This window comes from Callorhinus ursinus, unplaced genomic scaffold, assembly GCF_003265705.2.
Source record: "Callorhinus ursinus isolate GAN/ISIS: 27379988/994484 unplaced genomic scaffold, GSC_fseal_2.0 scaffold10, whole genome shotgun sequence".
Classification (NCBI taxonomy): domain Eukaryota; kingdom Metazoa; phylum Chordata; class Mammalia; order Carnivora; family Otariidae; genus Callorhinus; species Callorhinus ursinus.
In genome coordinates, this window is record NW_027397072.1 from 26181978 (window position 1) to 26195250 (window position 13273).

At 38.9% G+C, this 13273-nt stretch overlaps 1 long non-coding RNA gene across 1 annotated transcript in view; it reads right to left on the reverse strand.

Annotated features, from left to right (window-relative positions):
* Positions 1-432: 432 nt before the first annotated feature.
* LOC141373487 (uncharacterized) overlaps positions 433-13273 on the reverse strand; it is a 50785-nt gene continuing 37944 nt past the window's right edge. Inside the window, exon 3 of the long non-coding RNA XR_012379548.1 lies at positions 433-603. This is a non-coding gene — a long non-coding RNA (uncharacterized lncRNA). The remainder of the gene's footprint in view (positions 604-13273) is intronic.

Below are 13273 nucleotides of genomic sequence, written 5' to 3' on the forward strand. Positions count from 1 at the left end.
CTATCCAATCTAAGAACTGCAACATTAAAAACACATCTTCTGCTCTATTATAAAGCAGTTTTATAATTGCTCTTATTAAATATCAAGCACATAGAGAAAGAAAACTATAAAGAGTAACTATAAAGAAAAATGACATAACTAACATCTCTGGCCCATCACCACCATCAGAAAAAGAACTTGGGGTCCCTTGTGTGCCTCTCCCTAAATCTGTTCGTGATGGTTTCCTACCATTGGAGATGTAATTAATTCTTAGAACATGTCCCAGGTGAAAGTGTTCAGGATTTAGAACATTTAGAACGTTAATACCTTACGTTTCACAGCATAAAATTTACTTAAAGTTGAAAATATTAAGTTCAGGCCTCTTTTTTCCAATTAAAAGGTGTTACCACTTTGGGCGAAGAGAGTGGAAGAGAGAGGGGAAACAACTTGCCTTGGCTCCGTATTTTGTGGAAGTCAGGGACTGTCTTGTATTTTTCAGTGTGTCTCTTGGGCAGTAGACTCCCCATACACATTTGCTCTTCCTCCTCAGGAGCTTATTACTACAGCAGAAACTTCTCTCGCTCCCACTTCTCAAACTTTTCATTTCTTCAGGTTCTTTCACGTCTGCATTTAAATATAAGCAAAACAAAACAAACCTCCTGGGTATCTTAAGTCCACGTCCCTCTGGTTCTCTCCGTCCTCTCCCAACCAGTGATCTTGAGAGATGCTCATTGCCTCTACCCTTGCCTCCCACCAATTCCACAACCCAAGGCAACGTGGCCTCCGTCCCGCTTCCTCCCCTCATCCTGACCCTGCAAAACTGTTTTCAACAAGGTCATAAACAACCTCCTCCTTGCTGAACCCAGAAGACATTGCTGAGTCCTTACTGCACCTCTCAGCAGCGTGAGGCACAGTCAACCACCCCCTCCCTCCCAGAAGCCCTTTTTTCCCTGAGCTCCAAATCACTGCACTGTCAGTTGTCTCTCTGACCCTTTGTGGCTGCTTTTCAGTGTCTTCTATGGGATTCACTGCCTCTGCTCGTCCCTTAAGGGTTGATGTTCCCTGGAGACACTCTTTTCTCTGGATTTTCTTCACATTCTTTATCATTCTTCTCACCAGTGAGCTCATCAATGCCCTTCTCTAGCAGTGCCTGCTTGGTTTATTCCCTATAAGTAACTGAAACTGACTTTGCACCAGTTGAGTTTCCGGGAACAACCAGGGCAGCCACAGGATCCAGAATCCACTTGCCCGGCATTGATGATGCAAAATGTGTTGCAGAATGTTGTGAAGTGGTGATTTCAGGATTTAACTTAGAGCCATTAAGTGGGATTGTTATTAATAATAGAAGATCAAGAAGAAGATCTAGTATTCATTGGGTGATTATTATATAACAGGCATCATGCTAAGTGCTTTGCATGTATCATCATCTCATTTAACCTTCTCAACAACCATATGGGATGGATGCTGTTATTCCCAGAAGAGGAAATGGAAGCTTAAAGAATTGGAGTAATGCTCACAAGATGCCAGAGTTAGTCAGAGGAGAAGCTAGGACTGTATCCAGGAGTTTGTCCACAGAGCCTGCACTCTTTCCACCACACTATTGACTCAGTTTCTTTTTCGGTCTTGAGTTCTTATTTCTCTTTACCAATGTTACCCACTAAAATATTAGTCACTCAAGGGCAAGGCTATTTATCTCTTTTGTTTACTACTATCGCCCTATGCTGGGCTAAGAACAGGGACATTCAAAATCAAATGTTCAAATTCTTTCAGTCTCTATCAAATACATCTTTTGCCTGCTTTTCTGTTGGGTTAACTTTTTCTTACTGATTTTAAGGTTTTTTGTTGTTGTTTTATGGGGTTTTTTTGTATTTCACATGTTATCCTTTAATTTTGTTATATATATGGAAATAAGTTCTTCTAGTTTATGTTTTGTCTCTTCATTTTATGATACTTTATGTACAGATTCCTAAAATTAATATCATATCTCAGTCCTCCGTTGTTGTTAAGGATTTTGTATGTTTTTTTTAAGAAAGTCTTTCCTAGGGGCGCCTGGGTGGTTCAGTTGTTAAGCATCTGCCTTCGGCTCAGGTCATGGTCCCAGGGTCCTGGGATCGAGCCCCGCGTCGGGCTCCCTGCTCAGCGGGAAGCCTGCTTCTCCCTCACCCACCCCCTCTGCTTGTGTTCCCTCTCTCGCTGTGTCTCTCTCTGTCAAATAGATAAAAATCTTAAAAAAAAAAAAGTCTTTCCTACCCGGAAGTCATAAAGATACTGTTACTCTCTAAGATACTCTTTTAAGTTTCCCCTTCACATTCAAACTACAATTTATCTAGAATAGACTTTTATGTATGATGTGATATGGAGATCCAACTTCATTTTCTTCCATACGGAAAACTAATTGTCCCGGCCCATTTACTGAATGGTTTATCCTTTGCCTGCTGATCTGCAACACCATTTCCGTCATATATGAAGTTTCCATAAATTTAAGGATCTCTTCCTGGGATCCCTAATCTTCTTGGCTTGTTATCTATCACCGGCCAATACCACTGTCCTAATTACCATATCTTATAACAAATATCCCCATCTAGTTCTATTTCAACTACATCTTGGCTATTTATCACCCTTTTCCAGGAAAAAAGGCTTTTTCTGGCCCTTTCTTCCATATAAATTTTAAAATCAACTTGCTAAGTTTTATGGAAATTCCCACCGAAGTTTCCATAATCCAATTTGATGTGGTTTTCTGTGATTTTTGTGAAAATTTCAAACATACAGAAAGAATAGTACAATGACCGCCTGTATAATCACCACCTAGATCCAATAATTTTTAAAATATGACAAATTTGCTTTACTTACATGTGAATGTATTTGTAGAGATTATTTTCATTTCTGTACATTTGAAAATAGGCATTATGACATTTCACTCTTAAAGATTTCAGTGTTAATTTGCTAAAAATATAAGTCCCCTCCTCCATACCTAGAATGCCATTATCACACCTGAGAAAATTAGCAATTCCCTATAATCATCTCATATTCAATCCATATTTAAATTTCCACAATTCTCCAAAAAATGTCTTCAAAAATTAGTGGGTTTTTTGTAATAGGATCCAGTCAAGGCACATACATCATATTTGATTATTATGTCTCTTAAGTCTCTTCTATTCTAGAATAGTCCCCTTGCCATTTTTTTTCATAACACTGACTTTTTCTAGCCATCGGGTTAGTTGTCCTATAGACTGTCCTACATTCTGGATTTGTCTGATAATTTCTGGAGAGTGTTAATTTTTTCCTCTATATCCTATATTTCCTGTAAGTGGGAAATTAGTCATGAGAGTGCAGTTAAATTCAGATTCAATACTTTTGGCACAAATAAGTCATATTTATTGTTGGGTACTTTATACTGCATCACATCAAGAGTCACATCATGATTGACTGTCCCACCATTATTGATGCTGAGTTTGTTCACTGGTAAGAGTGACTGCCAGACCTCTCCATTATAAAAGTGCATTTCCCGTTGCAATTAGCAAATAAGCTGTGGCATGATACCTTGGCATTGGGTAAATATCCTTTCCCAACCACCTTTCACTTATTATATCATTGAGAATATTTGAGTGAATCAATTATCTCACTGGAATGCAAAAATTATTTCACTCAAATACAACATGATTAACAAGCTTATTGAGGTTTTTGTTTGTTTGAAAAGTGAATTGAATCCATAAATCAACTCAGGGAAAATGGACATGTTTGCAATAGGAATCTCCTTATGCATGAATATGGCATATGTCTCCATTTATTTAGATTGTTTAAAAAATAATTTCATTGAATATTATAAAAATTGTGGCATCATCCATAATAGCAAAACTTGAATATAACCCAATGATCAAATATTAAAACAAAAAAATGGAACTAGTGTTGCTATCACTTAGGAAATCATTTACAGGGTTTTAGAAGCTCTGTGCCTAAACTCTGGAATGGGAGGGTACACAGACCAACATACATATTTTCTGTGATTTCATAAAGGTTAAAATCTAAAAGTGTAACAATATCAAATGTTGGTAACGTGTGGACGAATGGGGTTTCATAGACTCCTGGTGAGAGATTAAATTTGTTCTACTATCTTGGAAATGTTTATCATTATTTATTCAAATTGAAGATATGTCCAACCTATGACTGAGCAGTTTTACTCTTGATGATATACCCTACAGAAGTACTCACACATGTGAGCTTTGTGCTTTACAAAAATGAGACACAAACCAAATCAACAACATTATATATACCATCAACAATTATATATACAGGGGCGCCTGGGTGGCTCAGTCATTAAGCGTCTGCCTTCGGCTCAGGTCGTGATCCCAGGGTCCTGGGATCGAGCCCCGCGTCGGGCTCCCTGCTCCGCGGGAGGCCTGCTTCTCCCTCTCCCACTCCCCCTGCTTGTGTTCCCTCTCTCGCTGTCTCTCTCTCTGTCAGAAAATAAATAAAATCTTTAAAAAAAAAAAAAAACAATTGTATATACAATGTTTTACTATATAACAATGAAAATAAACACTCTATGGCAAAAGAAGCCAAACCAAAAAGTGCATACTTTTGATTCCTTTTCATAAAGTTCATAACCAGACAAAATTACAGTATGGTGTTTAAGGACGCGTACCTCAGTAGTAAAACTAACAGGAAAAGTAAGGGAGTGATGGCTATTAAGGTTAATAATTATCTTTCAGGGAAAGAAAGGAGTTTATGACCAAAAAAGGGCTCAGGAAAGCTTCTGAGTTTCTTCCAATATTCTATTTCTTGACACCAAATAAGTTTTTCAAAATTAACATGATAAGTTAAAATCTAGAATCACATTCACTTTTGAGGAGAGAGGAGGGACATGGATAAGGGGAAAGGACATGGGAAACTGCAGTGTATTGGTGATGTTCTAGGTCTTAAACTGAGGGATGGGTTCATGACTATTCACTTTATTAATAACTTACATACATGTTACACGGATTTTTCTATGTATCAAACATTTTATATAAAAATCACATCAATATAGATTTTAAATGTTTAAAAAGAAATTGATAAAAGTTCAGCTTATCTTGTGTTGTTTCATTTGCATTCAGATCTTATCTCTTCTTTCTCTTTAGAAGCTTGGCAAATTATATTTTATGATGCCCATGGGACTGCTGGTTATGTCCATTATTTTCAACAAAGCTGAACTTGTTGTGTGCAGCCAGGAGCTTTGGTTAATTTCAAATAGAGTAAGAAGCAGCCACTTCCAAAGCTCATTTAAGACATCAAATGTGTGGGAAAGTTCATTGTTGCTGTCAACCCCTCTCTCATTTAGTTCTGTCCCAGACTGCATCAGACCATCAGGAAAAATATACAAAAATCACATTTCCTCAGTCCCTCTGGAGAATTTATCTTACTTAGTTATGATTAACCTGTGGCCTCTTCTTTATTGAGGATTAACACAGGATTCACCCACTGGAGCAAGCAAAAATGCATGTTCCAAATACTACTTATTGTATGACTAATAGTAGTACATCCTAATTCTACTGCTGCCACTCAAAAGCCATCTTCACATGATGTTTAGTCCCTGATCCTGAGGAAAACACATTTTCTACTTTATCATGGCCACTTATTGATCTTAGAGCATCTCTCCAAATAATATAGTTACAATGCATAAGTTTCTTAGAGAGATTATGTAGCCTACCTGTTTTTTTTTTTATCCCTCACAGTAGCAATTTATAAACAGTGATTGATTGCTCGATCTTGTGTCTTTCGCAGAGAGGCTCAAGGTAACAGGTAAAGAAAGTATTAGGGAAAGATGTCCAAGAGAGAAAAAAGTGAGAAAACTCAGGTGAAGTTATAGAGGGAATGGAATTCCACCAAATTCGTGGGGGGCTGCTGAGTGCATGGTAATGTGAAAGAAAAAAAAAACAACTTCAAGGTATCAAAAATAATAGTAATATTAATGATAAAGAAATTATCCTAGATGTTTCCAGAGTGAGAGGAAAAAGAAAATAAAACAAGTCATCAAAAGGGAACAAAAATTTAAATGATATTAGGTTATCACATAAGCAACATTAAATGCCAACAGACAAAAAGGCAATGTACATAAAGCACTGAGGGAAAAAGATTTCTAATCTTGAATTCTATAACTGAGCAAAGACAAAGTGAGCAATCTCTAGTTAGTGGAACCAGAAACAAAAACGTTAATATGTAATTGATAAACTTAAAAAAAAGTGATATAAATATCTAAGATGTGAAGTGAAATATAAATTCTCAACTATTATAACAGAAAACTAGTAGAAAATGTCTACCATTAACAAATAATAAATACAGGTTGAATCATTTAGAGATACAGAAGTAACCACCAGAAGAAACACCTAAAAGAATTGGTTGCCTCTGGGGGCCTGTGGATGGGAAGGGGTTTAGGCATGGGGCCTGCCATTTGTGACCATCAGTACATAAAATCTAATAACATTTAAGTTTTTTTCTGTAAAAAGTCTATTCTCACTAGAAAGAAGAACACAAACTAAAGCAATAATAAAATACTATTTTTTACTTATCGAATTGGTGAAGGCTTCTGGAAATAATACTCAATATTGGCAAAGATGTGCAAGAGAGGACATTTTCATAGAGGGCCAAGAGGATACAAGCTTGCTATGGGGCAATTTGATAAAATGTGTCAAAATTGTCTAAAACATGCAAATTTTTGAGCACCAGTTCCCTTTCTGATTTTGTTAAACAATCAAGCATGTATTTTTTTTTATAAGGAGAGTCACTAAAGGTCTGTGTTTAATAATAAAATACTAGAAACAACTTTAATGTTCAACAATAGAGGCTTGTCCAAATAATGATACATTCATATGATGAAATACTATATAGCCATTAAAAATTAAGTAATAGGAAAATATTTAGTGACATGGAAAAATATTCACAACATATTAACTGAAAAAAATAACTATGGATAAAATGATATAATATCTTGGATTTGCTTTAACAATGATTTAGGAGAGGGAGACATGGAGGATGGTTTAGATAAAATAAGATGGACCATGGGTTGATAATTACAGAAGTGAAGTAATTGGGAAATGGAGATCATGATACTATTCAGACTATTGTTGCATATGCTGAAAATTCTCCACAATGAAGTTCTTTTTAAACTATGTACAATGCATTTAAATATGGAAATTAAAAATGGAAAAAAATAAATGATACACATTAAGAAGAATGGTTATATCTGGTCACTCTTATTATCATTTGCTTCTTTCTATTTTTAAATGATCTGCACTAAATGCAAATTACTTTTATACTAAGAACGTCCAAAATTCTAATATAAATTCTGGCCTATTTCTAAGTTCTCTAGTCTCTGCTATTTCTCCATACTTTCACTATATTCCAGTATCATACCATGTTCACCATTTTGCTTTATAGTAGCATTCCACATTTTTTTCCATAAGCAGAAACTATATATGAAGCATTACAATAATTTTTTGTTTTAAGTTTGAAAAAATTCACCCATAAACTGAATTACGGGTCTTGCTTTTAGAACATGATGATAAATTTATTGCTAATTTCTCAGAATGTCCATCTTTTAGTATAGTGGTTCTCCTCGCTTGGAGAGGAGTTCAGTTGCTTTATATATAATCTCCTGGAAGTTTTTTTTTTTTAAAGACACTATTGCCCAGACTCTATTCCTCAAAGGTTCTGATTTAATTGGTCTGAGACAGAACTCAAGCACTAGACTTTTTTTTTTTTTTTAAAGCTCCCCTGTTGACTCTAATGTGTAGGCATGACTGTGAGTCACTGCCTTAGTCCCTACTTTGGACAGCGACTCTCAACTTTGGCTACACTTTAAGTCACTGAAGGGAATGTAAAAAACACTGATGTCTGGAGCCCACCTCACCAAGATTCTCATTTAACTGGTCTGGGCTGTGGCCTGGGATTTGGAATTTTTAACTCTACCCACACTTCCCCACCAATATAAATATCATTTATCTACTCACTGATGTCTGAGATTTACTTCTTTGCTAAGAATTTGCTTCTGTTAAAATAACAACACCTCACTAAGAAAATATGCATTAAGGGGCACGCAGGTGGCTCAGTAGGTTGAACCTCCACCTCTTGGTTTCAGCTCAGGTCGTGATCTCAGGGTCATGAGATTGAGCCCCACATCCGGCTTTGTGCTCAGTGTAGAGTCTGATAGGGATTCTCTATCTCCCTCTCCCTCCCTCCCTTCCCCCACTTGCATTCTCTCTCTCTAAAATAAGTAAAATCTTCAAAAAAATAAAATAGGCATTAAGATTTGTAATTCTTAGGGGTTTTTTTTAGATTTTTTAAATTTATTTGTCAGAGAGAGAGAGTACACAAGCAGGGGAAGTGGCAGGCAGAGGGAGAAGCAAGCTCCCCACTGAGCAAGGAGCCTGATGCAGGACTCATCCCAGGATCATGACCTGAGCCAAAGGCAGATGCTTTTTTTTTTTTTTAAGATTTTATTTGACAGAGAGAGAGAGAGCACAAGTAGGCAGAGAAGTAGGCAGAGAGGCAGGCAGAGGGAGAGGGAGAGGGAGAAGCAGGCTCCCTGCCCAATGCAGGGCTCGATCCCAGGACCCTGGGATCCTGACCTGAGCCAAAGGCAGACGCTTAACTGACTGAGCCACTCAGGCGCCCCGCCAAAGGCAGATGCTTAACCAACTGAGCCACCCAGATGTCCCTCTTGGACAGTTTAGTGAGAATGAAAATGTGTTTAATCTGTCTTTTGCATGAACATTCTGAAAAGCTTCACATGTGGGGAAAGAGAAATATATCGTATTAGAGATATAAACACCAAAGAAATAGCTATATCTAAGCCATCTAAGTATACATGATAGCTTATATGATATATATCAGATATATATCATATAAGCTACCATATATATCATATAAGTTAATATATTATATATATTCCTCTATATTCATATAGAGAGGGCAAAATATTAGAGAATATATATATGAATATAGAGGAAAATATTAAAGGAATATGTATATTCCATTATATATATATTCCACATATATATATGGAGAGAGAGAGGTGGGGGGAGCACAAGAGAGAAAAACTGGGGTATAAAACAAATTTTCCCTGCTTTAAAAGTGGAAGATGATACACAAAGACAAATACCAAATAATTCCATTTATATGAGGTACTTAGAGCAGTCAAAATCATAGAGACAGAAAGTAGCCTCGTGACTGCCAGGGACTGGGAGGGGAAATGAGGAGTTATTATTGTTTAATGGGCCCAGAGTTTCAGTTTTGCAAGATGAAAAGAGCTCTGGGGATGGAAGGTGGTGATGGTCATACAACAATGCAATATACTCAATAACACTGAACTACACACTTAAAAATGGTTCAAATAGTAAATTTTGTGCAAGGTAGGATGTGCAGACATGTGGTTTAGGGGAGAAATGGATCACAGGTGCCGCAGAGGGGAGGGAGCCCTGGTCATGAAGAGAGTAGAGGGAGAGAGAGAAAAAAAAGAGAGAGAGAGGAGCTCATGGGGCATTGCATAAGGAAAACACATCCCCAAAGTCATTGACTGGGAAAATGAAAAGGGCTGATTTTCGTGGGGTTTTTTTTTGGGGGGGGGGTTGTTGTTGTTTTTTTTCACAACCAGTGGGGCTCAAAGACTGGAGTTTTAGAGGTCTGTGGCATGGCCAGTGTGGAGCTCTGAGGGTGCTGCGTGCTCCTATGAAGAAGGAGAGCAGAGAGCCTGGGAGCAGACGGCACAATCTGAGGATCCCCTGGGATGTACTGGGAGAGATGGTTCCCACTTCTTAGAGCACATCTGGGAGAGGTGGCATTGCCTCTCCAGGGACAAAAGAGTTGGCTGGCACCATTTCCCTCCCCCATCCCTTAGCATAAACTAACTTCAGTAAGCAGCACAGTGCCAATGGTGTCAGCCTAAGCCACTTACACCAAGCCCCATCCCCACCCGCCCCGCACTCTGCAAGTGCTGCTTCTCTTGGGCAAGTGTGCCTGAGAACGAGAGCAGCGGGCCCCTCCCTCAGAAGACCAGCACAAATGCCGGCAGGCACCACATCCACTGACCAAAAGGTTCTTGCAAAGCTTCAGCTCTAGTGGAAATAGCATCAGGTCTCTTTCGAAAAGCAGACCAAAGCATACCTAGTTAAAACTCACCACACTTTGGCCAAGGTCCAAACACTCCCCACTGCAGGCAAGGAAAAACTCTGCAGAGGACTGACCTGAGAGAAAGAGCAGCCAAAACACAGCAGCCGTACCCAGCATACATCAGAGATACTTCCTGAAGTGCCAGTCGCTGGACAGTATATGACCTCTGCTTCATAAAGCCATTACTCTCAAGAGCAGGAAATACAACAGGCTTTCCTAACGCAGAGAAGAAGACAAAGACATAGACAAAAATGCCAAGATGGAGGAATTCATCCCAAAAGAAAGAACAAGGAAAAGTCATGGCCAGGGAGCTAATCTAAACAGATATAAGTATTTTGCTAAGTGAAATAAGTCAAGCAGAGAAAGTCAATTATCATACGGTTTTACTTATTCGTGGAACATAAGGAACAGCATGGAGGACATTAGGAGAAGGAAGGGAAAAATGAAGGGGGGGGAAATCGGAGGGAGAGGTGAACCATAAGAGACGATGGACTCTAAGAAACAAACTGAGGGTTCTGGGGGGGGGGGGGGGGGGGGGATGAGTTAGCCCGGTGATGGGTATTAAGGAGGCACGTACTGCATGGAGCACTGGGTGTTATATGCAAACAATGAATCATGGATCACTACATCAAAAACTGATGATGTATTGTATGGTGACTAACATGATAAAATTAAATTAAATTTAAAAAATAAAAATAAACAGATATAAGTAATATGTGTGATCGAGAATTTAAAGGAACAATCATAAGGTTACTAGCTGGGCTTGAGAAAAGCATAGAGACACCAGGGAGTCCCCTACCACAGAGAAAAAAAACCTGAAAACTAGTCAGGCTGAAATGAAAAATGCAACTGAGATTTGAAACCAACTGGGTATAATGACAAGGATGGAAGAAGCAGAGGAATGAATAAGTAATATAGAAGATAAAATTATGGAAAATAATGAAGCTGAAAAGAAGAGGGAAAGAAAAATATTAGATTACGAATGTAGACTTAGGGAACTCAGTGACTCCATAAAGCGTAGTAACATTTGTATCATAGGAGTCCCAGGAGAAGAGAGGGGAAAGGGGGTAAAAGGTTTATTTGAGGAAATTATAGCTGAAAACTTCCCTAATCTGGGGAAAGAAACAGACATCCAAATCTAGGAGGAACAGAGAACTCCTATCAAAATCAACAAAAGCAGGTCAGCACCAAGATACATCATAGTTAAATTTGAAAATATAAAGAAAACATCCTAAAAGCAGCAAGACAAAAGAAGTCCCTAACTTACAAGGGAAGATAAATGAGGTCAGCAGCAGATCTGTCCAAAGAAACTTAGCAGACCAGAAGAGAGCAGCATGATATATTCAACGTGCTGAATGGGAAAAATATGCAGCCAAGAATACTCTATCCAGCAAGGTTATCATTCAGAATACAAAGAGAGAGAACAAGTTTTCCAGACAAACAAAAACTAAAGAAGTTCGTGACTAAACCAGCCCTGCAAGAAATATTAAAGGGGACTCTTTGAGTGGGAAAGAAAGACCAAAACTGACAAAGACTAGAAAGGAAGAGAGACAAACTCCAGAAACAATGACAGAACAATAATAAAATGGCACTAAATTAATATCTATCAGTAATTACTCTGAACATAAATGGATTAAATGCTCCAATCAAAAGATATAGGGTGTCAGGATGGATAAAAAACAAAAAAAGACCCATCAATATGCTGCCTACCTGAGACATATTTTAGACCTAAAGGCACCTGGAGATTGAAATTGAGGGGATGGAGAAATATTTATCATGCAAATGGATGTCAAAAGAAAGCCAGAGTAACAATACTTCTATGAGACAAACTAGATTCTAAACCATAGACTGTAACAAGAGATAAAGAAGGGCACTACATCATAATAAAGGGGTCTATCCAACAAGAAGATCTAACAGTTATAAATATTCACGCCCCCAATTTGAGAGCACTCAAATATACAAAACAATAACAAACATAAAGGACCTGATTGATAATAAACAATAAGAGTAGCGGACTTTTAACACCCCACTTACAGCAATGGACAGATCATCTAAGCAGAATATCAACAAGGAAACAATGCCTTTGACCAGATGGACTTAACAGATATAGTCAGAACATTTCATCCTAAAGCAGCAGAATACACATTCTTTTCAAGTGCACATGGAACATTCTCCAGAAGAGATCACATTATAGGTCAAAAATCAGGCCTCAAAAGTACAAAAAGATTGAGATCATACCATGCATATTTTCCAACCAAAAGAAAAATTTCAGAAAGACCATAAATTCATGGAGGTTAAAGAACATCCCACTATGGAATGAATGGGTCAACCAGGAAATTAAAGAATAAAATATATATATATATATATATATGGAGGGGCGCCTGAGTGGCTCAGTCGTTGGGCATCTGCCTTCAGCTCGGGTCATGATCCCGGGGTCCTGGGATCGAGCCCTCTGTCGGGCTCCCTGCTCGGCGGGAGGCCTGCTTCTCCCTCTCCCAATTCCCCTGCTTGTGTTCCCTCTCTTGCTGTCTCTGTCAAATAAATAAAATAAAATCTTAAAATACATATAGAGAGAGAAACAAATGAAAATGAAAACACAATGGTCCAAAAGCTTTGGGATGCAGCAAAAATGGGCCTAAGAGGGAAGTATACAGCAATGCAGACCTACCTCAAAAAGGAAGAAAAATCTCAAATAGGGGCACCTGGGTGGCTCAGCTGGTTAAGCATCCAACTCTTCATTGCAGCTCAGGTCATTATCTCAGGATTGTGAAATTAAGCCCCATGTCAGGCTCCACATTGGGCATAGAGCCTCCCTCTGCCTCTGCCTCTCCTCTCGCTCTCTTGCTCGCTCTCGCTCTCCCTCGCTCGCTCTCCCGGGCTCGCTTGCGCTCTCTCGATCACGCTCGTGCTCGCTCGCGCTCTCTAGCTCGCGCTCGCGCTCTCGCTCTCTCGATCACTCTCGCTCTCTCGCGCTCTCGCTCTCTCGATCACTCTCGCTCTCTCGCGCTCTCGCTCTCTCGATCACTCTCGCTCTCTCGCGCTCTCGCTCTCTCGATCACTCTCGCTCTCTCGCTCTCTCGCTCTCTCGCGCACTCTCTCTCCATCGCTCTCTCGCTCTCTCGATCGCTCTCGCTCTCTCGCTCTCTCCCGC